Source organism: Cynocephalus volans, chromosome 8 (genome assembly GCF_027409185.1).
Source record: "Cynocephalus volans isolate mCynVol1 chromosome 8, mCynVol1.pri, whole genome shotgun sequence".
NCBI classification, from domain to species: Eukaryota; Metazoa; Chordata; class Mammalia; order Dermoptera; family Cynocephalidae; genus Cynocephalus; species Cynocephalus volans.
Genome location: NC_084467.1, coordinates 5,648,473 through 5,673,855, shown reverse-complemented (window position 1 = coordinate 5,673,855; position 25,383 = coordinate 5,648,473). Strand labels below are relative to the sequence as shown.

Sequence of the window (25,383 nt, the reverse complement as noted above, 5' to 3'; positions counted from 1 at the left end):
GAGGAGTGACAGCTTTAATCTCACTGAGCACCGGCGGGCTTCCTCCAGCTCCCAGCCCATCCCCCCACCTGCCACAAACTCTTACTCTTCTGCACCCGAAGGAGGCTGGGCTGGGACGGCTCACTGACTGATCATGAGGCCTGAGCCCAGGGAGACCGAGAAGGGCGTTTCCTGGTCCTGGTGTCAGGCAGAGGCAAGGTGGGAGGCTGGGGCTTCTCCTCTGGCCTGCTTAGCTGGAACCGACCCCCTGTAGAGGCTGTCTTGAGACCCTGGACAGGGTGTCAGGAGGTAAAAATAAACGTAAAAGAGGGTGCAGGGACCCGAGGGACCCTGCCTAGAACCCCAGTTCTCTCCTCTTTCCCAACTCTCACATGTTCAAAACCCAGCTCTGGCATTTGGCCCATCCAGAAAGGCCCCCCTACTCCCTGCTCTGGGCTCCCTCCCCTGCCCCAACACTAACCCCAGTGCACTGGAATCATCTCTTTACATGTCCACCTCCCCTGTCCCACTCAATGCAGCTGGAAAGCAGGACTGGGTTCCCAGTGTCCTGGCAGGGCCACGTGCCAAGCTCAATAAATGTCACTGTGTGGAGGTGGTCCAGGTGCCAGTCTCCAGGGAGCGCTATTTGGATGCCCAGGCCTGGGTGATAACTCCCCTCCCTGCTCTCTCTGGCATGGCCATCCCCGTCCCCATCCCCATGTGCTTCCAAGACACCTTGACTCAGCATCCATAACCCCAACAAGTACTGCCAAGGCTTGCCATATGCCAGGCCCTATGCTAGGGCTGAGCCTGCTGTGGGGACTAAACAGACCTGGTCCCTGCCTCAAGGGGCCCACAGCCCGTGGAAGTAGGGTGACAGGCATCAGGCACAGCATCACAGGCAAAGGAGGCAAGAAGCCCATGCGTGACCGGGCTGCCGACCAGAGGCCACATGCTCTACGGGCAGCACGGGGCCTTTGACCTGGGCAGGGAAGTGGCACACTGGAACTGAGAGTGGCAGTTCTGTTGGACTTGGTGAGACTGAGAAGTCTGGAAGAGTGTCCCCGGTGGGGAAACCATAGACAGGAAGAAGTGTGGGAAGACTAGGGACAGAAAGCACATCTGTGCATCTGGGTCCAGAAAGTCAACAGGAAATGTGGCACCTGGGGAGGGCTAGGGTGGTGGCCCTTTCGTCTTAATGTCTGTTTTCTCCACAAGAACACTAGCTCCAGGCGGGCAGGGACCACGCTTGTCTTCCTCCTTGCTGGTCTCTAAATACCAGCACAGTACTGGCGTATAGTAGGAGCTCAATAAGTATTTGTAGAATAGATTTTAAAAATGCCTCAGAGACATCACTCCATTCAATCTTAGCAACAACCCAGTGAAGCAGGGATCATTAGCACCCACGTGTCACCGGCGAGGAGACGACTGCTCTGAGAGTCAAGACCCTTGCTATGCCACACCATGTAGCGAGTAAACCAAGAAGGCAGGTGTGAACTCAGGGCTGATCTGACCCCGAAACCCATATTGTCAACTGGCATGCAATCCTGACATCAACTCTCTTCCCACTTAGAGCTGCTGCCACCACCTCTGTGAACGCAGCCTGGCCATTGGTATGCAAACCTGCATCCTCCCTCCAGTGCTGCCTGCTCATCTAGCATATTTCTTTATTAAAATGGGGATACTTTAATCTCAGTCTAATTTTGTCTTTAGGGAAGCTCTGTCCCCAGGCTGCCTACAGCTAAAGCCCTCAGGAAGCAGGCGCCTGCTTGTGATTCAGGCCGTCGCATCGATCTGTCAACACGTTTGTCTCCTGTATCTGCCATCTCTTATTTATAATCCCGCTCAGATTAATGAATGACAGTAGTTCTCATCACAGGAAATTTGATTAATCAATTTAAGTGCTTAATCATCACAGCCTTGTTGAGAGCTGAACATAAGGGATCTCGCTCTGATGCAGATGAATTTCAGAAAGAAATGGGAGAGCAGGAACAAAATAGTTGGCACTTCTCCATGCAAACACGAGGGATGAGGACAGCTCTGGGGAAGTCCTGGGGGGTGCCCCAAAGCCAGAGGTGGGGGCTCTTGAGAGAAGACTGAAACTTCCAGAGCCAAGGCCGCTCCTGGGCCCTGATTCTGCTTGGCGCTATGTCTGCACTTTGACCAGACTACGGGAGTAGGTGGGCAGCGCAGGCAGAACCCACCTTGGTCTAGGAGCAGGGAGAAAGAGCAGGATCAGGCCACACTGCAGAACCTTGGGATGGGGCTGGGACCTGCTGCTCTCATGCCCATTAATTAACCAGCAAGACTAACGAGCGTTGCCCCCTTTGGACGCAAGACCATCCCTACCGTTAGGCCTTGGCGCATGGTGTTGACTGCACCTGCGAAGCTGGCCCTTCCTATCAGAAGGCAGCATCCAAATTCTGCCATCTTTTGATGCTCAGCTCAGGAGCCCCTCTTCCAGGAAGCTGACTCCCTTTTCCAAGCTCCAAGCTCATGGTCCCAGCCCACCCAGCACCCACAGGCGTGGCAGTAAGCCTGGCCTTGGCCTCCATTGACTACCATCTCCTAACTCCTATCTCCTCAGCCAGAGAGAGGGCTCCCTGAAGGTTAAGACTGACCCTGACGTTGCTCTTTGCCCCTCAGGAGTGGCCAGCACAAGGACATGGGTTAAAAATCAGGGTTTAAAGCTCTGCACCAATAGCACCAGTAAAACTGAGATGGAATTAGCTCCCCAAAGCCACTGGGAGGGCAAAAGGAAGGGGGATGAAGCTACCACTGAAGGTTTGCTGGGCATCGATTACGTGAGAACTACGTGTATTTTCTATTTGAATCCCCAAATAGCTTCGCGAAGTAACTATCATCATTGCTGCTTTACAGGTGTGAAAACCAAGGTGCGCAGAGGTGACGTCACTTGCCCCCCATGGAGAGTGGGGGTAAGAGGAGGTCCAGTTGGGCTGACCTTGCCTCCTGCCTCACAGCAGCTCACGCGCTCCGAGAAGGGATCGGGGACCACACCTTAGTCTGCTGCTGTCTTGAAGCAAAGCAAATACCTACCTCTGATGGGTGGGAAAGAGCGTGCCTCATGCTGTTTGTGATAGCTGCTATGCACTGAAAGCCTAATTTTGGAAACAGATTATTAAAAAATACATCCACTCTGAACGGTGCAATCAATCAAACGCTCAAGATGCAGATTTGCCCAGTACTCTGGGCCTCGCTGGCAACATCTGGCTCTTCCCAGGCCATAGTCAGGCCCTGGCCAGGCCTCCTTCCCTCTGGGGCTGCCCTGGCTCTGCCCCAGGGAACTTTGCCTCGGGCCTCCTGGCTCCAGTGAGGATTCAGAAGACGAGGCGGCTGCAGAGTTGGATTGAAGCTGCATTGGCTCTTGGGCTGCCAACTGAAACTTCTCTGCCCCAGGTGGTGGGCCTGAGACACACTGGCATGAGGGGTCCTGGCCCCTGCTCTCACCTGTGTAATGGAACACACCACCTGCGCATGGGCTGATGCGCCAGGTGCATGTGGCAGGTGTGGAAGCCCAGCACAGGTGCCCGCCCAGGGCCGCCCACTTTCCTGGGAGCTGCCTCCCTCCCCTGCCACTGACACAGGCGTGGGGTCCTGCATTGGAGCGGGTACGTGGAGGGGGCACCAACTGCTGTGGAGGTGCCAGGTGGAAAAGTCAGTGATGCTGGTGGCATCAGGTGCTCGACTCAGGACATGAGCTCAGCGCTTTGCCCATGTAGCCCGAACCAAGATGGTGCAGGGGGAGGTGGCCAGGGAGCCTTCGCTCTCAGTGCAGAGTCTCAGGAGAGGGGCCAGATCCAGACAAGGAAGGGCTGTCAAATGGAGTCTCAGCCTATGATGAGCCAGTGTGGTCAAGGGACACAGGGCCCTCCCCGGAGGTGGTCAGTGGCAGCATGGACATAGGTAAAAACAGCCACAACAGAGACCGGGAGCCTGGCCCACCTGGGTCCTTCCCAGGAAGGGCAGGGCCAGACCCAACATGCAGCTGCTCCCATGAGAGCTGGGGAGCTGGAGAGGTCCTCGGCCTGGGGAGTGGGGGCTCTGGGCCTACAGCTGAAGCCGCCCCTCTCCAGGCCCAGCTCTGAGCCCTTGTCGCTCACCCCCCCAGGGCTCACAGCCCAGAGCATGACGGGGAGCAGACTCATCGACACCTCCACGTGCCGGCGCTGCACTCAGAGCTCTCAGAAGCCCCCGTCCATACCCGCGAACACACCGAGCAGGCTCTGGGTTACAGGTGAGGACGCTGAGGCAGGGGGCCGCCCAGCACTGTCCCAGTGGCCAACCCTGGCCCACAGTAGCAGGTCAGGACTTTCGGTCTCCCAAGGCCATCTTCCTCCTGCTCCACCAGGACCTGGGAGGCCCCCTGGAGTTCTAAAAACTGTCGGATTCTGCCTGTCCCTGGTCCTCGGAGGGACAAGCGGAGGAGGAAGCACAGGGTGGAGCACAGGGCGTGGCTGGAGCACAGTGACTGGAGGGAGAGATGCTGTGCGTGAAGGGCACTGGGGACCCGGGGACCAGCCACTGGGCTTCAGTCCTGGGAGTGAGGATGGAGACTCTCCCCTGAGCCAGGTGCCAGGGGCCCTCGGCCTCTGCAGTGATGACTGCCGAGTGACCACGACAAACCAGAAGTCATGTCTTTCCCTCGTTCCCGGCCACCACTTGGATGGTGTCTAACTCCACAAAGCGTCCAGGGCTGCCTCCATCCCAGTCTTGAAGCCTCTGACTTTCTGGGACCCTGTGGACCTGCCTGGGGGTGGCGAGCCCTGAGGGCCACAGTGCGGAGGGACAGGCACCCCCTGCGGCCCCTCCACACTGCGCCCGCCCCGCCTCCGGCCTTTGCCTCTCTTGCATCCACGGCCTGTGAGGCTCTTCTCGTGGCTCTCCCAGCCCCCCTCATTCAGGTTTCAGCTCCAACATCCTGCCCTCAGCAAGGCCCTCGCTATTTCCCATCACGTTGGTTCATTCACGGGTCTTATTCCCTCTTGAGTTTTTTGTATCTGTTGGCTTGGTTTTTATCTGATGTCCGCCTATAAAGTAAGGCCCAGGTGAAAGAGCTTGGCTGTCACACTATCTGCTGTCCCCGCAGTGCTAGGACAGGGCCTGCGAGGAGTGGGTGTCAATGAATACTTGTTAAAGCAGTGAATGAATGAATGAATGAATGAATGAATGAGGCCTGCTGGCCCCAGAACTGACGCTAGAGGGGTCCTCTGGGCATGCAGAGCCCCCAGTCAGGAACCTCAAACCAATCTAAGGATGTAGCCTTCTCCTCAGACCCAGAGACCAAGGTTTCCTAGGGGAAGGGTCTGTTTCTTTGCTTCAAAGTCAGAGATCCTCTGTTATGGGTTGAATTTTGTCCCCCAAAATTCATATATTGAAGTCCCGACACCCCAGTATTTCAGAATATGACCTTATCTGAAAACAGCATTGTTGCAGATGAGGTCCTACTGGAATAGGGTGAGTCCCTGAGCTGATACAACTGGCAAACTCATAAAACGGGGACATTTGGACCCAGACACACACGCAAGGAGAATGCCAAGTAAAGGTGAAGGCTGAGATTGGGGGATGCTTCTATAAGCCAAGGACCACCAAGCTCGCCAGCTAACCATCAGCAGCTGAGAGAGAGGCCTGGAGCAGGTTCTCCCCCAGCCTCAGCAGGAACTGGACTTGCAACCTCCAGAAATATGAAACGATAAATCTCTGTTGTTTAAGCCCCCAGTCTGTGGCACCTGGTTATGGCAGCCGGAGCACACTAATGCATCTCCTTAGGTGGATGAGACACTATCGAGAGGTCGCAGGCCAAAGAGGGGCCAGAAACCAGCCTCTGACGTCCAGGGGCCTGTGAGGAGTACTGAGGTCTCGTGGGGCCCCTGCAGAGCCTCCTGCTTGCCTGTTACCCCTTTCCGTTCTTGTCCCACCTGGCCAAGCTGTGCCCCAGAAGACCTTGCGGACTTGGAGAGATTTTTCTACAATGCAAAAGTGTCCTGCCACTTCCCTTCCCGAAGCAGGCTTTGCACACAGATCAGATCTACTCGTTCCTGTGCCCGGCTCTAAGGCCTCCAGCCCCACCCCCATTCTCTGCAGCCTCTCTACGTCCCACACCCGACCGCAGAGCCCTCAGCTCCCTGCCACATCCACCTCCCACCTCCCTTTCTGCCCCACAGGGACCCCAGCACCAGTGCCTTCCTAGGGTCCAAAGACGGGGGATTGCAAGATAACAAGAAACAGCTGCAAGGATCTAAAGGAAACAGCTGCCCTGGAGGTAATGAACACTTTGAGATGCTACAGGCTGCAGGGGTGGGGGGCAGTCCAAAGAAGAATCAGGCTTCAAGTGCTCTAGTACCTCTGGAGGCCCGAAGCTGGGGTGAAGGGCCTGGCCCCAGGGAGCCCTGGCCGAGCTCACCTGGCTCCTCCCACCGCAGGCTCCCACATGGTCCTGCCATCCACAGGCAGAGGGAGGCCCGAGGTTACCAGCCTGCCTGCTGGAGGGGAAGGGTTTGCAGTCCAACCCTCCGTCAGCCCACAAGACAGAACTGCAGGATTTCTCAAAGATGCTACAGGAATCCTGGGAGAAGTCCTCCAGGTGAGCCCGCGAGGGAACCTAAACAAGTCTGTGCTGGGAACCAGCGTAGACGCCAGGGCTTCATCTGGTCCCGAGGAGAGAAACCCGAGGACTCTGGACATTTCCCAGTTTCGAGCGCATCTTCTCCCTCATGCCTGGCCCCTCTTGCCTCTCAGATTGCTTGGAGAGCCCCTGGCAGCCCTGGGCCTGGGGACGAGAGGAGACACGCTTCTCAAATCAGTATTCAGACCAGGCTGCAGCTTGAGCTGCTGCGAAGCTGAGTCTACTCGATAAATAATGGGCTAAGAAAGCCCAGAGCCTCCCTCTCCTGCTTGCAAATCGGCCTCTTCTCCTCTGCAGGCGCAGGGTGGTGGCGTGGGGAGCTTCCCAGCTCCCTCCTTTGCTCCTGAGATGCCTCTTGCAGCTGAGGAAGAATCTTCCAGAGGACCCAGCCCTGACAGGACCCTGGGTCAAACACTGTGGGCATGGTTCCTTCCAGGCCCCACCCGATAGCAAGGCTGCAGGGAGAGGGATGCAGCCCCTTCCTGGAGTCCTAGGGAGGGCCTCTGCATGGACCATGCCACGGCAGGCAGGTCGGCACCATGCCAACGTGACCATGCACCTCCCCACCCCAGGCAAGGGCTGTGCTCAGTTGTCCCACCTCCCCAGGCCAGGAAGCTTGGAGACTGAGTCCGTTGCCAGCTGCCTTCTCAGGGTGATGGGAAGATGATCACTACACCCTTGGGAAACCAGAAGATTCCATTTTAAGATATGAACATCAGGCAAGAGCCCAGCTGGGGCCAGGGCATGGACCCCCGGGGAAGAAGCCCTGGACTCCCAAACTTGGGGTTCTAGGCTTTAGGATGAGGGGCTCCGGGCCCGAGCTCATGCCTGATGGGGAGGAATAAGGAGGCCTAGGGCCCGCCTCTCTCCTGGACCGAGCTCAGCAGGTGCAGGCAAGCTGCTATGGTTTGGGTGTGTAAGAGGTGGGGTCTTTAAGAGGTGATCAGGCCATGAGGGCTCCTCCTTCATTAACGGGATTAAGGCCCTTCTGAAAGAGTCTTGGTGCAGCACTCAGCCAGCTCATCCTCCTGCCTTCTGCATGTGAGGACGCAGCAAGAAGGCCCTCGCCAGACCAGATGCCAGTGCCTCGATCTTGGACTTTCAGCTTCCACAACTGTGAGAAATAAATTTCCAATCTTTATAAGTTATCCAGTCTCAGGTGTTTCGTGTTACGGCAGCACAAACAGACTAAGACAAGCTAATATCAGACTTGTTTTAGAACACCCTATGCCTAGGGCAGGTCCTAGAACATAGCGGAGGCCCAGAGCATTTGCTGAATGAATGAATGAATGAATGAATGAATGAATGAATGAATTGCTTTCCTCTTAACCCCCTGAGAGGCAGCCAATTGTGGACTGCCCAGCCACTCTACTGTGACAGTGACACACAGTTTCTGCCCCTGGCCAGATGGAGAAGGCAGATGTCCATGCAAGTGTGTCCGGGGCTTTGAGGCTGTCCTTGCCCACTTTAGTCCCACGGCTCTTGTGTCCTGCAGTCCTTTGAATGGGGACAAGGTGATAGTCACCTCCACAAGCTCATCCCTGGGGAAAGAGCAGAGAGCTCTGCACGTGCACAGAGCTGTAGAGGCCCCCTCCTCTTTTCTGAGAGCAAGCTTGGAAAGGAAAGGAGGGAGACCTGGAGGGCAGGGGTGTGGGGAGGCACGGGGGTGCAGGGCCGGGGCGGGCAGCAGACCCCATGCTGCCCCATCCACCGGGGCCCCTCCTGCCCTCGCGTGAGGAGGGCTGACCTGCAGCCCTGGCTTTGGGGCTGACAGCGGGGCTGAGAGCAGGGCTGCTGCTGTTTCCTGCACACCTCGGACGTCGATGGTGGGGCGGTCACACTACAGAACGTTTCCATCCCTAGGATCCTCCCATTGCCCTTTCCAGCCACACTCACTTCCCTCCCAGCCCACCCCCTCTTAACTGCTGGTGGCCACTAACCCGTTCTCTATTTCTACAATTTTGTCACTTTGACAATAGTGTCTCAATGGAATCACATGGCACGGAGCCTTTCGGAGCTGGCCTTCGTCCTCAGCAGTGTTCTCTGGAGACTCAGCCGGGGGCTGCACACAACAACAGTGCCTTCTTTTTTCCTTCTGCCAGTGAGAGGCCGGCAGCCCCTGCACTGGTGTTGTGGGGCCTGGCTCCTCCCTGAGAAGCGGGCACCTGGAGGGATCCTGCAGCAAGAAGCCACTGGGTGGTCCTTGGGAACCTCAAAGGTGAAGGGTGGGCCTGGGAAGAAGCAGGCCATTATATGAGCTAAGTGGCTTTCAGAAGCTCCCTAGCTGCACAAGTCCCATCTGGAGGGCTGTCAGGAAAAGGAAATGGGGTGTCACTCAGCCCCCAGCCCACCAAGGAGGCAAGGAGTTCTGCTCAGGTTGCCGGAGGCTTGGACGGAGGTGCCTGGGGAGAGGAGGTGGGCAGGACCACCTTTCCTCCTGCCCCCTCTCAGTTTCTGACACCCGCTTCCACCCTGTTGGGATAGTCACAAGCCTCCGGCTGGCTCACTTCCTGGGGAGCTCCTCCCCCAGGGACCTTGAGGGACAGGAGGCAGGCTACCTGAGGTCTATGGGACCTGGCAATAGGGACCAAGTGCCCCTCAGCTGTGGGAACTGGGCCCAGCACGTGCCCGGTGGTTGGAGAGGGGGCTGCCTGCTTCCTTCTGGAGCTAACTTCTCCCAGGCTGGGGGCCTGTCAGGTCTGGAGACCCCTCTGGGGCTGGCCCCAGTGCAGAACCTGTAAACTAAGTGAGGCAGGCCCTGGCTGGGCCTGGCTGTCTCCTCCGTGGGGGCTCAGCAGGGGCATTTCCTGCAGAGAGCACAAGCAAGGCCACACACAATTCTCTCCTGGGGAAGCTGAAAGACAGGAGGCCCTGGCACAGACGGCCGGAGAAGCAGGCCACACGGGGAACTGCAAATTTTGTTTGACGGAGTGGAACTTAGACAGCAGAAAGACAATTGCTCTACAGTTTTCCGAGGGTCCGGCTCAGGGGAGCTAACACTGTTCTTGGCCCAGTGGCCCTGGCCTGGACGAAGGCAGAGCACTGGCCCTGGCCCCTCACCAGCCTGGCCACCCAGAGCTGCCAGGAAAAGAGAGCCCCGGCTGCTTGTGTCATGCAGCTGCCCCTTGCTCATCCTCTGCAGCATGGGAGTGGTCTCTGTGCCACATCTGCCCCACCACCCCTGGGACACACTTGTCCCATCCCTGCTAGTCCTCTAGATCACGTGAAACTCCCACAGAAAGCCACCCTGGACTGGATTCCCTGGGACATCAATTTGTGGTCAGATCTGGATTCAAATCCTGACATCAAAACTTTCTGGCTATGTGACTTCAGAGAGGTCACTTTCCCTCTCTGGGCATGGTATGCTCAGCTCACGAGCTTGGGTAAGAGTGAAAAGAGAGAATGTGGATATTCTGGCGCCCGCCATACGCACAGCAGATAGCTGTCCTCACTGCGCCCACTTCCCAGGCCCTCCTCAGCTCCGCACGGTCAGCCTGGTTCCTGGTCTGCTTTGTAAGGCTGTTCAGTCATCTCCCCAGGTCTAGGTCTTGCTCTCCAGAACTGACTGCAGGCCTCTTGAGGACCAGGGTTGCCTTCATCTGGGTTGGGGCTCAGATGTTCCCCTGGCATCATCTTCTTCAGCAACACCTGAGTGTCCATTTCTGCTGGGTACTGCCTGGCATCCCACCACGGGAGGGAGGGGACCAACACACAGTCACTGCCTTCAGAGGTCTCAGAGTCTCATAGGGTGAATAGCCCCCGGACAACATGTGCTAAGAAGCAGATGACTCAGGGCTTTGGGAGTGTGAGGTGGGGGGAGGCAAGGAGAGAATGTCTTCAGGGGCTCGGGTTGGGGATCAGGAAAGGCTTACAGAGTTGGGTCTCAAAGATCAGGAGGGGCTAGGGCAGCTTAAGGAAGGGCACGCTGGGGGGAGAGTGCTCAGGAAGGATGCAGAGGCAGGAATTCACCTGAGGGGTCTAGATCTGCAGATGGCCTGGGGTCCACTTGAGAAGGACCATGGCAGGAGGAAGTAGAGGACACCAGCAGGCTGAACTTCCTGGCACCCACCCCAAAGTGGCTATCCATTCAGGGATAGCATTTGGGAACACCACTTCCTCCAAGTAGGGCTGCCTCGTGCAGAGCCGCATCCATTGCAGGGTGGTCTTCCAAGCAGGCAGGGACCTGGGCCTGCCACGTGCCTGGGGCTAAAGGCACAGTGGGAGCTGCACTGCAGGGTGGAAACTGGAAATCTGGATGCCTATGTGACTGGGTCCTCTGGGGCAGGGTCACCTGTGAAGGCCACCTGGAGGTAGCCAGACTTAGAGGCTATGGTCAAGGGTTCCCACTTCTGCCCTTCCAGGCCAGCTTTCCTGACCAGGCTCCTCAGGGACTCAGCTGCTGATCGTTCCCAAAGGAGACATCTCTGAGTTCTCAGAAATGGCCCAGGGGAAGGAGACTTCGGGTTGCTGGAGTGGTTTACTCTCACCATGCAGAGAAAGTACCTCTGAGTTGGCAGAAAGCTACTCTCCCTGAATCCCCATAAAGTGTCCTGCGTTCCCACTAACTCATTGATCTGCATGTTTTTCCCAGGCCTGAAGATTTCTTAACTGTCATCACAAGGTTAGAAGAATTGTGGATTGGAAAACTATGCAGCATATTAAAGTCAGGCTGAAATATTGCCACAATACAGAGAAATATTTTATATTTATTCTCTTTTAGAAATTGTTATAAAGGGAATATAATGAGAATGTTGCAAACGAGTGGAATATTTTCTTCTAACCTGACAATAAAAATATGTCAAAGGGATGTGTGAAACTCTAATAGGAAACAGATAATCGGCCCTGGAAGTGCAGGGATTTAGCAAAGATTTTGCTTGTGCCATTACTGGCCCACAGGGAAGAAATAGAGGCTTCTAGAGCAGCTTCTCTATGGGCGAATGCACAGGGGATGCGCAGGGAGGAGGCAGGTGGTCTATGTGCCTGATCAGGGCCTGGCACTGGTCAGATATCAGATGGACTTGCAAAGAGTTAAAGGCATGGGGCCTTGCTGAGCCTCAAAATAGCAGAAATCACAACACCTCCAACACCATCATCCCTGTTATTATCCCAATATCATACCCATCATTATCACCATCATCACCATCATCATCACCATCACCATCACCACCATCACCATCACCATCACCACCATCACCACCACCATCATCACCATCACCATCACCACCATCACCACCACCACCACCACCATCATCACCATCACCATCACCACCATCACCATCACCACCATCACCATCACCATCATCACCATCACCATCATCACCATCACCATCACCATCATCACCATCACCATCACCATCATCACCATCACCATCACCATCATCACCATCACCATCATCACCATAACCATCACCATCATCACCATCACCACCATCACCATCACCATCACCATCATCACCATCATCATCACCATCACCATCACCATCACCACCATCACCACCACCACCATCACCATCACCATCATCACCATCACCAGCATCACCACCATCACCATCATCACCATCATCACCATCATCACCATCACCACCATCACCATTACCATCACCACCATCACCATCACCATCACCACCACCACCATCACCATCACCATCACCACCATCACCATCACCATCATCACCATCATCACCATCATCACCATCACCACCATCACCATCACCATCACCATCACCACCATCACCATCACCATGACCATCATCACCATCACCATGACCATCATCACCATCACCATCACCATCACCATCACCATCATCACCACCATCACCATCACCGTCACCATCACCATCATCATCGTCACCATCATCACCATCACCACCATCACCATCACCATCACCATCATCACCATCACCATCACCATCATCACCATCACCATCATCACCATCATCATCACCATCACCATGACCATCATCACCATCACCATCACCATCATCACCATCACCATCAACATCATCACCATCATCATCACCATCACCATCATCACCATCACCATCATCACCATCAGCATCACCATCACCATCACCATCATCATCATCACCACCATCACCCTAATCACCATCATCACCATCACCATGACCATCATCACCATCACCATCACCATCACCATCACCATCATCACCACCATCACCATCACCGTCACCATCACCATCATCATCGTCACCATCATCACCATCACCACCATCACCATCACCATCACCATCATCACCATCACCATCACCATCATCACCACCATCACCATCACCGTCACCATCACCATCATCATCGTCACCATCATCACCATCACCACCATCACCATCACCATCACCATCATCACCATCATCATCACCATCACCATCACCATCACCACCATCACCACCACCACCATCACCATCACCATCATCACCATCACCAGCATCACCACCATCACCATCATCACCATCATCACCATCATCACCATCACCACCATCACCATTACCATCACCACCATCACCATCACCATCACCACCACCACCATCACCATCACCATCACCACCATCACCATCACCATCATCACCATCATCACCATCATCACCATCACCACCATCACCATCACCATCACCATCACCACCATCACCATCACCATGACCATCATCACCATCACCATGACCATCATCACCATCACCATCACCATCACCATCACCATCATCACCACCATCACCATCACCGTCACCATCACCATCATCATCGTCACCATCATCACCATCACCACCATCACCATCACCATCACCATCATCACCATCACCATCACCATCATCACCATCACCATCATCACCATCATCATCACCATCACCATGACCATCATCACCATCACCATCACCATCATCACCATCACCATCAACATCATCACCATCATCATCACCATCACCATCATCACCATCACCATCATCACCATCAGCATCACCATCACCATCACCATCATCATCATCACCACCATCACCCTAATCACCATCAGCACCATCACCATCACCATCACCACCATCATCTCCATGCTAATAGTTTCCATTTGTTGGACACTTATAATGTGCTGTGCACTATGGTAAGGGCTTTACATAAATTATCATATTTTAACCTCAAAACAACCATGTGAACTACTCCTATGCTTATCAAACATGGAAACCAATATTTAAAGAGGCTTAGAACTTACTCAAAGACATGCACCCTGAAGATGGTAGAGGTCAAATTGGAGCTCAGCTCTCATGGGAAGATGAATTGAACTCATTTGAGGATGTGGTAGGGGACACTGCTGGGAAGCCAGGCTGGGCCTCCACTGCAGAGATCCCTGTCCTATAGCCTGCACAGGAGGGGTACTGACTTGATTCAATGTGACATGGGGAACGACCCAAGGCAGCTGAGCAGAGAAGGCACAATCCCTGATGTGGTGACTGGCCCTTGGCAAAGTCCTAGAGGCAGGAAGGTTTGCATTAAATACGCTTCTGTCTCCTCCCCTCTTTCTGAGTCCCCCAACCCAAAGATCCCATTAATACAACACATGATTATCAAGTGCCTCCTCCATGCTGGACACAGGGTGCTGGGGTTGGAACAGTGTGTGAGCCCATCAAGGTCCTGCCCTCTAGGAACCCACCTTCCAGTTCACGAGAGGCAACATTCTTGGCCAGGCTGCCCTGACTGCCTGACCAGGGCCCTGCTTGAGCCTGTCCTTCCCAATAGCATTGATGTCCCTATACCTCTCCAGGGTCTGACAGGTGTCAATAGCCTCCCCGTCCCCACCCTCCCTCCGGATAGCACATCTGTGTTTTGGCCAGAACCTTTCAGAGACATGATATTTTCCACAGACACTGACTCCAGTGTTGACTGTTTGGGGTCCACGGTGTGCTGGAAGGGGAGGCTGTGTGGTGAGTGGGGTGGGTCGCGGCTGGTCATGGCTCCCTCCCTTGCTCTGCTTTGGGTCTCTTTCCTAGTTGCCGGCTCATCTCTGTAATCCCCAAGGAGGGATGAGTGGCGACGGGGCCCGAGGATACCCTGGAGCCCAGAGCTCATTGTACCTCAGGGCTGACCCCAGAGGACATGCAATGTTCAAGGGGCCAGGTGGTCAGCTGCAACTGGCTCTCCCCCAAATAATCAGCGGGATTCTAACTCTTCTGTGGGCTGAGGACTGTGTGCAGAGGGCAGGACCAGTCATCCCAGGGGGAGGCTTGCTCAAATTGACACTCAATTTCCCATCACTAAAAATATTTCTGAAGCCAAGTTACTCAGGATCATAAAAGAGACCAGAGATTGAAAATTAAATACATATGCACGCAGTGTTGGAAAGGATTTGACCTTCAAAACTTCCTTTCAATGAATTCCCAAATAAAATACTATTTATATAGCTTCAAGCAAATTATTGTGTAGCCCTGTACTCAATCTTCACATTCCAATTTAGACGCTGCACGCTTTCCTGGAGCTTGGATATGCCGGCAAGAACCGCAATCAGAGAAGGTTCGAGAAGGTCTTTCTGAACCCATTGCTATAGAAATACCGAGTTTGGACTGCTCACAATCGACTTATAAATATTACATTCATGTTCCCCAAACCCAAATAGCTGAATATTAATCTCTTAAGATTAGTGACTAAATGTGCTGGAATTCACAATGCACAAATAGGAATGGAGCTTTTCTGACATTTGTGGGCTCTCAGGTAACAGCCAAAAGGTCAACATTGCCCTGGTATTAATTTTTTATCAAAGATGGCCAAGCTCATTTTCAGGGTTGTAATAAGCAGCTCTTCTTGGCTCAGACACATCCTGTCCCCCACCTGCAGGAGCCTTTGCTTGTCCTTGAAGTTGAGGATGCCACCTCCTCAAACCTCTAAGTCTCGAAGATTCATCCAGAACAGCCTAAGAGGGAACGACACTTAAGAATGTTGAGTAAGGAAAACACGATTCTAAATGCCACCGCTGAGCAAAAAGACCTTACCGGTGCCCTGATAAATTACTAAAAACACAGACCAGATTTAAGGACCAAATTTAATCTCAACTTGCCTCCCAGGAGGATAGCTGTTCAGGTCTTTTTAACTCTGATTTTGCAGTTCTACAAAAGCCTTTACTTATAAGTCATATGCAAGCTAATATGCTGAATCTAAGCACAAAAATGATCCAGTTCAGAACTCCCACTTCTCCAAATCTCAGATTTCTCCTCCTCAAATGTGGTGAGTAAAGGAGTTTTCTCTACCTCTCCCTCACCCCCAGCCCCTGTTTTTTTGCAGAATTGACACTAGCCCCCAATTACAGAAGCTCTGAGCCAGGCTGATTAATTATGGATTTGCCAAACCTTGAAGCTTTCACTAAAGATAATCTTTTAAATGATTTCCATGTAAATCAGACCTTGCCCAGACCCACCCAGGGCCCTCTGCTTTATCTAACAAATAGTATCAATTGAATCAATGCAGTTATTTAGCAGATAATGGGCTTTAAGTCGGAAACCCCAGTCTCCTGCTGGTCTTATATCAGCAGCCAAGACAGAGTCGATGTCACCCCCAGCCAACCTGCCCCTTCCTGGTCCCATGCCTCTGCCTCCCCCAGGAGGGGATCCAGGGGAGACCCTGAGAAGAGAGAGAAATGTTACTGATCATGCCTGAGCTTCAGGCTGTGTGACTCTGCCTGGCCCCTGGGCACCCGGGTATACAGTTACAGAGCAAGACCCGGGGAGGTGCCCTTGCCTTTGTAAACTTTTAAATGTCAGGCTGTAAAAGGAACCACTCATGAGTGCTTAGGAGTGGGGGTGGATGCTAGGGCTGGGGGGAAGAGAGAGGTGCCCTCTGGAGGCCAAGAGCCCCTTTCCTGCCACCTTTCCCCTGGGCCACTGCTCCCCCAGGTTCTTGAGGGTTTGACAGGGATCACGTTCACTGCAGCCTTTGTCCTCAGCGCCTGCCCCAGGCCTGGTGCAGGGCAAGCACTCAGTAGACAAACACACGGTGAATGACTGTTTTCACAAAGCTCGGCCAGCAATGATTGGTCCGGGGCTATCCCAGGGGGGCAGAGAAAAGGTGGAGGGAAGGTGGGAACACCGTGGCACCTCTCACTCTAGAGACCAGAGTCCAAAGTGTAAGGGACACCTGGAGTCCGCATGGGCCCTGGTGGCCTCATCCAGGACATGGGCAGGTTGGGAGGGGTGCTCCTTGCTTGCTGGCCTTGGCAACAGAGTGAAGTGCAACGGACACCGCCAGCCAGGGGAGGCCTCGGGCACATGCTGGGTGCTGGCCCCGTCCAGCCTCCCTGAGCTGCACGGGGGCAGGGGAATGAGCTCTTGGCCCCTCTGACTGTCCTCTCAAGGCCAGAAGTGCCTGTCTTTAGACACCCCAATCCTTACCCCCTCCCACCCCCCACCCAGCACCCTCCCTTCATCTGCAGGAGCCAAAGGGCTTATCCTTTTTCACCAAGACAGCCACCGAGGCTGCTCCCAAGGACTGTGGCCTTGCAGTGCCCATCCCAGAAAAGCTTCTCAGACCACTATACTCCTCCCCCGGGCTGGGATTCACAGAGGACAACTGACCTGGGGCAGAGGGACAGCCGGGCCCTCTTTCCCGGGGTCTCGATGCTCCTAGCACCAGACTGCAATGCCAAGGGCCGCTTGGACCCCAGGAGACTGTGCTGCCTCTCAGGACCCCCGGAGACCCCCCAGCAGCACTTCCTTCTGCCTTCCTGGAGTCTGTCCTAGAGCAGGAAGCTTCTTCCCCAGACGTCCGTGTGAGGGTACAGCAAAGGCCCACAGCCCCGGGTCAGAGCCTCTCGGCCTGGGGTCTGTGGACCCCCCAAGACCCCGTAGATGCCTGTGTGTGGCCAGCTGGTGAGCTTGTTTTCTTTTTCCCCTGGAGACCAGGTGCTCAGCTTTGGTCCACTTCTCCAATACATTCTCGTTCTCCCCAAAGTGAACGAGCTGTGCTCTAAGGCCTGAGGGTGTAGACTCCACTCCCCGAGCTCTCCTGAAGTGGCTTTGAAGCCACCTCCACTCTGCCCTCTCCCCTCCCTGTGCAGGGACACCCCCTTCTTGCCCCTGCCCCAGCGAGCACACAGCACTCTGGGGCAGGTGCTTGGCCATGCACAAAGTGACACAGTGCTATTTTTATTTCAGAGAAGAGCAGTTTATCAGGCTCCGGGACAACTTCCTGCTGCAAGGTCCACACTGTATTGAACTTGGCCATGTACCCGTCTTGCCTTATTGAGCTGCAACATGATGCCTACGGGCCACTTCCCTGGTCACTGAAGCCACCTCCAACCTCCCAGGATCCTGGGCCATGACATGACTTTAGCCTTGGCTCGGGGGAAGGAAGTGGAGGGTTTAACCCATGAGAAAGTGTCACCAGCGCCCGGGCCTGTTCTCTACCCCCAACCCCTCAGCTGCACTAACAGGCTCAGACTCAGGCCAGGATACGGCTGCTCAGTTTGCTTCCCCGCAGCGAGTGAGCTGTGAGTGACTGTGTGGAGCCCCCCAGATGGGCAAAGCCCCACCTGTGCCCTCCCCTTATCCTTCCTGGTTGGCCAAAGGAGAAATATTGCTCCATGGAAGACCCCTCACCGTGACACACTATGCAAAATGATGTTTCTAAGATCTGGTGGGGAATAAGAAAAATCAAGCAGTGTAATTTCTAGGGTAGAGGAAATGGGATGGGGGGTTAATTTAGTCTCTTTTTAAAGATGCCTATTAAAGTTTACATGATAAATGACTTTAAAATGTTTCTTGTTGATGCAAGAGAGAAGCAGCTGCCTGTGCACGGATGGTTGTATCCGAGGGGTGGCCGCCCTGCAGGCAGGAAAGAGATGCCCAAGGGAAGGTGGCCACGGCTCAGAGCCCAAGTGGGGGTGATGACCAAGGCATGTGAGGTGTCTTCACCAAGCGTCCCCCAGGCACCTGCCGAGGGTGCAGAGGGCTCACCCCAGAAAAGCGCTCCCTGAAGCCATTAGGAGGAGGTGACGTCTGGGTAAAGTCTTGAAGGATGAACAGGAGCTCCCCTGGCTGACAAAGCACAAAGAGAGCTCCAAGCCCCTCCCTTCTTACCCCCGACACTCTCATCCCACACCCCACTCTATTTCTCTTGTGCGCACTTTCCGCCACGTGACACGCTATGTATTTCTTCCCCTAATGAATGAATGAAAAAGACTTGGTGCGGAATCCTGGAAGCATCAAACACCAGCTCCATGACATCCCCTCTCCCCCCACCACCGTTATCAGTTGACCCAGGGACAGCCCTACGAGGTAGGCAAGGAAAGTACTGGCCCATTTAATTGATAAGGAAACTGAGGCAGAGAAATTAAATAGTCTGACTGCTGTGAAATGCATGCTAATTGACAAAGCAGGATATAAAATTGTATATGCAGTATCATCTCGCTTAAGCAGAGGCATAGGCACAGAATGGGACAAATACGCCACAATATTCACATGCGTTCGCCACAGGAGGGTGGTGTGGGTTGGTTCTGGCTCTCTCAGCTGTCCTTCCAGGTGATTCTCCACAGCGCGTGCCCGGCGGGAGATGCTCTGCACACTGGGTCTAAACCGCTTCTCCAGGCTTGGTCCCCGGCCGGGCCGCAGCTGGGGCTGTGAAAGCCGCCTTGCCCTGGGACTCTTTCCCCCCAGATGCTGCCTAACTCACTGTCTCCATAAGCCTGATTGGTAGTAATCACCTCCCGATCAAGACTAATAGAGGAAACATTTTCAAAACACTTAAACACGCGCTTCCATTAATCGATGCTCTGAAAATGGATCTGTGGGGCAACTTGACAAAGGTGTTCGTGGCAGTTGCAGACACGAATCCATCAAAAGTCTGCAGAGAGCCACTCATGCCCATGGACCAGCCTCTCAGAGCCAAAGGGAGGTCCGTCCTCAGCTTGGGGCTTGTGGACTCAGTGGCCTCAGGCTGGCTGAGCCAACGTGGGGGGCTGTAGTGGCAGCAGGGGGCCCTGCGTCCAGGCAACACGTGCCAGCCCCTTGTTGGAAGCTGCCTGCAGAGTGGGTAAGCATGGTCTAAATGTTGTATCTCCTTCATGGCATTCCATGCCTCCCAGCTGCTGTGACGGACAGCAGAGCCCCATGCAGAGGGGGTCTGGCTGTGCTGTTGACCCCCCTTTTGCCCACGATGCGCCCTTTGCCTGGCATGTCCTCCCACCTGTGCTTGGAGGCCCAGATCGGCTGTCTCTCCAGGGTGGCTCCCCTGGTCCTGATGCAGGCTCTCACCTGCACCTCCTGGTAGGACTCAGCAGGCCCTCCTCGGAAGCCCGGCCCTCCCCCTGGCCCTCTTCTTGCACGGCTCCCTGTCTCCCTTCAGTGCCTGTCATGTGCACATGTACCCACAGTGGCTTTTGAAACTGAGCATCTTGTAAACAGGGACTACACCTGGGTGTACGAGCCACAGCACAAGCCTGGCACAGAGGAAGGCTCCAGTGACACCCGCCAAGCTCACATCCCGCACTTAGAGACTCATCCGCCAGCCGGCACCTGCTTTATGCATTCTTATGCCCTCTTGGTTTCTGGTATGTGGCATTTTTCTCCCTCAGCTGATGGTAGGTATCTCAGGGACCTCTAGGAGGGCATCAGGAATGCTCTGAAGACTCTGTGCTCTTCCATTCACGTGGTCACAGTGCACTGATGGTGCAGCTTTATGTGCCGTGCCAGACACAACATAGAGCAAAGCTCGTGGTGGCTTCCTAGACCCTGAGACCCTGTGGGCCTGCGCCATGGGTCCACTCAGTGGTTGACCACAGAGGCCCAACCCCAGGAAAACAGCCTTCCTGCCTCACTGGTGCTTACCTCCTGTCCTCCACCCACAGACCCCACCTGCTACCACCTACTGTAAGGCCCCTCCATGTGCCAGGCACCATTCTGATTGCTTCACATCAACAAATCCTCACAGCAGCCCAGGAGGGGGGTGCTGTCACTACCTCCAGTTCACAGATGAGGACACGGAGGCCCAGAGAAGTTCAGTCACTTGTCCAGGTGACCCTACTCGTAAGTCACAGAGCAATCCAGTTCTAGTTCCTACACTTAGCCACCCCACTCCATGCCTTCTGTTTAAAAACATTCAACCAATACATACTGAACACTTGGGACACCCAGTCACGATTCTAAGGGGTGCTGGGGGTCCCCTGGATGAAGACCAGAAATGGTCAGGACATGAGAAGAGGAGCTTGTTGGTTTTCCCAGGTCAAGGGACAGTTGAGGCTTTGTCTCCAGAGAGGCATCCCCTGAGAAGTCCTCCTGTGGCCTGTAGCCAATTGCAGGACCCCAGAGAACTGGCAGCCTGGGCCCTGGGGTGTGCCAGGCTCGAGTCCAGGATGCCGCTCAGAACCCATGGCTGGGATGTGGACCCTGGGATCCAGCCAGGACCCCTCCCCGCACCTGGCTGGGTGCCCTTCTTGGAGACCCTGCACTCAGACAGGTTTGCCTTTGAATGCTTCTGACTGCTTTGCAATCAGCTTGGAGGCTCAAGGAATATGTCGATTTTAGGTCAGGATGCTGCCAGTGTTTGGACTGTGAGGTTATGTGTGTGGATTTCCAGGAGACCGAGCATGGAGCAGAGGCTTGTTGCCAGAACAAAGGTGGTGGCATCCCAGCTCCTCAGAGAAGCTGGTTGGGCTGGGGGTTCAGGGGGACCCACAAGGCAGGGTCACGGGAAGGGGAGCCCTCCCTGGCCCATTCTTGCACTCATTCCTTCATTGCACAGCAGGTCCTGAGCACCACCAGGGCAGGTGTTGCTGCAGGACTGAGGACTCAGCAGCAGGCGTATGCACTGGTTGAGTGACACTCTAGTGGCCAGACGGACAGCGGACAGATGAGTCAACATAGCATGTCCCAGACGGCAGTAAATGCAGTGGGGAGAAACAAGATGGGGGTGGGGAGGGCTAGATGGTCAGTCTGGAAAGGCCTGTATGCTGGGGTGACACATCCAAGTAGACACCAGAATGAAAGAAGAGGGGGTGACACACGCTATGCAGGCAGAACAGGCCAGGTGTGCCAAGCGGATGAAATGGCAAGTGCACAGGCCCGAGCAGGGGCATGCCTGTGGGAATAAAGTGGGGCCAGGAGGGCAGGTGGGCTGAGGTGGAGGGGCCCCCAGGCCCAGAGAAGTTTGTGTTGTTGCTCTGAGCAAGCTGAAAAGCCTCTGGAGATTTCTAAGCAGAGAAGTGACATGAGCTGAAGGCTGAAGGCTGCCATGTGACAAACAGACCAAGGGGGGTGACAGCAGAAATGCACAGCTATGGTGATGATCTGGAGAAACAGGATGGAGGAGTGACCCCGAGGGATCAAGTCGGGGTGGCAGAAGTGACAAGCACTTCAAAGGGACAGCCAGCAGACTTTGCAGATGAAGTGGAGGTGGGGAGGGAGCATGGGTAGGGTCAAGGACTGGAGGGTGAGTTGCTGCTGTGGACTGAATGTCCCCCCAAAAGTTTATGTGGTGAAAACTTGACCCCCACTGGAACAGTGTGAAGAGGGTGGGAAATCTGATTATGGTATTTGAAAGGTGGGGCCTTTGAAAGGTGACTGTATTTTGAGGACCATGCTCGGGAAAGTGGATTAATCCATTCATGGAGTAATGGGTTGATGGTTTAATGGTTTGATAAACTCTGTAGAGAGTTCTCACCCAGAAGAAGGCCCTGACCAGATGCGCCCCTTGGACTGTGGACTTCCCAGCCTCCAAAACTGGATGAAATAAATTTCATCTTCCATGTAAATGACCTAGTTTCAGGAATACTGTTGTAGGCAACAGAAAACGGACTCATACAGTTGCTGTTCCCTGATGCAGGGAAGACTGCAGGAGGTGCATGTTGGGTGGAGGTGGGGGGCTCAGTGTGAGCCATGTTACATTTGACATGTAAACATCCAGGTGGGAAAGCTGAGTCTACACTTATGTGTCTGAGTCCAGACTTCAGGGGCAAAGGCCAGGCCCAACGCATCAGTTTGGGAGTCATCAGCTTAAACATGGAATTTAAAACCACGAGACTGCATGAGCTCACCTAGGGGGTGTGTGCAGACAGAGAGGAGGGTCAGGAAGGGAGCCGGGGACTCCAATATTCCAGGTCAAGATGATTGGGTGAAACAGGCCACGTAGACTGAGAAGGGGCGACCAGCAAGGTAGGAGGACGTGAGGAGCCTGTGGTGTCCTGGAAATCACATGAAGAAGGCGTTTCAAGAATGAGGCCATGGCCAACCATGTGGAGAGCTGCAGACAATGGGAGGTGAGGACTGGAGATTAAATGCTGAGTTTAGGGACGTGGGGGCCACCAGGAACTGGCCCTTCACCCTGAATGAGATGTGCACCGTTCCAGGGTTTCCAGCAGAGCAGAGACCTGGTCCTGCCTGTGTCTGAAGACCGGGCTGGCTGCAGATTTGAGAATGGGTGGAAGGGGAAGAGTGGAGGCACCAGGCTGGCAAGTGCTCCAGCCAGGGAAGCCGGTGGCTCCGGCCCAGGCAGCAGTGGACGTGGAGCCAACTGGACTCACTGACGGAGTGGGCAGCAGAGAGGAGTCAAGGGCGCTCCAAGGGGCTTGGCCTGAGCATCTGGGAGGACAGATCGCCACTGACTGAGATGGGAAGGCTGGGTGTAGTGGGATTGGGGAGGGGGACAGCAGGAGCTCAGTTTTGGACCCCGGCATCTGAGACACGTACTGGACAGCCAAGGGAGATGCGGAGTGGACACATGGATGATCACATGTGAGAGTCAGGGGGAGACCACCAGGAAGTGAGCGTTGAGGAGCAGAAGGACCGGGAGGCAGGCTCTGCACACTCCACCATGAAGGGTGGGGAGAAAGATCCTGAGAAAGAGGAACACAAGAGCTAGGAGGCCAGCCGGGACCAGCCGGGTGTCCTGGGAAGCAAGTCAGGCAGTGAGTCAGGAGAAGGCAGCCAGGGACTAGCCCCCAAGGCTGGCTGACAAGTGACAGAAGGGGCGAGGGCCTGGGGTGGCATGGGAGGAAGTGCGCTCCTAGATCATGGCAAAAGCTGGCTTTGTTTCATCAGGCCACTCACTCATTCATTCGTCCAACCGTATTTGCTGAGTCCTAGCACCGCCAGCGCTTCCTCACAAACACCGGAGCGATCGGCTGCGGTCAGGATGGCCTCAGCCTTCTGAATCACTGTTAGAAAAAAGAAAGGGTCCCCTTCCAGTTAGCATTGCTTTAGCCCTTTAATTTCATTTGATTCTAATTCCCGTAAAGTCGGCGAGCTTCCTGCAGCAACAGAGGATGGACACGGGGCTCAGTAGACGCAGGCCTGACCAGAGGGCAGAATTCGGGGGCCCTCCTGCATGTGGAAGGAAGGACTGGGGGTGGGGAAAATCCAGAAACATCCCTGAATTCATCTGGGACCCGATCCAGTCAATGCATCAGAGAGAAAATCCTGCACTCATGTGCCAGGGTAAAGAGGACAGAGAGGCTTTGAAATGACTGACATTGCTGTCCCAGGGCCTGATGTGGCCCCTTCTGGATGCTGACTGATCACTTTGCCAGCAAGAGTGTGAAGATCTGTTCAGAACCAGCTGGCTCCCTCTCCTGAGAACAGAGCAAGATGACTGCCTGGAAAACCGGGCTGACTGTGGCGAGAATATACTTGAATTATGGGATCTATTTGCTTTTCCAAAAAAGACATTAAAACACACACGCACACACGTGCCCAACCTCCATGCATGTTAGGAATCCAAAACACCTGCAGGGCACTGGAGAAATCCTCCTCCAAATCAAGCATGTGACACAGCTGGAACTGTCTCTCAGTAGAGTGCTTTGTTTAGGCCTGGAATGCCCTGGGTTTTAAGCAGCATCTGTGTTTTGATGGAGTTAAGAAGACTGCAACCTTCAAGGCTCCGTGTATTTGTGGCACCGTGCAGACGTCATCAGTGGTCCACGCTCAAGGACTCTTGGGTCACGAGTTCTTTGACTGAGCCCAGAGAAATACATTCAGAAGTCTACAGTCTCTGTTCATAAATATTCACCTGGCTCCTCTCACTCTTTGAGTGACGTCTTTTTTTCTTTTGTTACAAAGAGTTATTGTGTTTTACGGTTATCAAATCTTTGAAGACATTTCTGAATCAGGGATTGTGGTTTAGGCTGAACAAACACAAAGGCATCTGACAGGCTCCAAGTGTGACACTCCACCCCCTACGCTGGCTCCTGACCACAGGCACTCGGGGCCCCAGTCAACCAGAGGCTTGAGCCAGGTGAGGGAGTGGTGGCTGAGGCCCTCGCTCAGCCGCTGTCAGGAGACATCTGCTGCTGCAGGCCCTGGACCAGGTGTCCAAGGGCTTCCCCAGGGGTCAGGCCTGGGGTCTTCGGTTCTTCCTGCCCCATGCCCTCTGTTTCCCTGGCTCGAGCTGCACTGTAGCAAAAATCTCCCAGGCCTGTCCTTTTCCAATTTTGCCTTCAGACCTTGACCCGTTTACTGCTGACTGTAAAATCAATTGTTACATCCTTACTACTTTCCTTCAAGGAGGAAAGCGCAATGATATAAGGGCAGAAGCCACATCCTCCGCTCTTTGTCTGAAACACAAAGCTTCTAGTCTCCCTCCCCTTCAAAGCTCTTTGTCCTTTGTCCGGAGGGGAGGCAGCGGTGGCTGAGAGCTCACAGCTGTGGCGGGGCAGCTGATTCCTTCCCGCTCAGCACTCACCTGGCCTGCATTCTGGCCAGGTCCAGGCCTCACCCTCAGATCAACAGGGAAGGCCCCTTGAGATCAATACTCTGTGCAATGATTCGTCTGATTCCAAAAGAACTCGG

General features: G+C 54.4%; 1 protein-coding gene across 1 annotated transcript in view; it reads right to left on the bottom strand.

The window, feature by feature from the left end:
- Positions 1-25,383, bottom strand: part of CAMTA1 (calmodulin binding transcription activator 1) — an 846,562-nt gene that overhangs the window by 273,303 nt on the left and 547,876 nt on the right. The window lies entirely within an intron of this gene.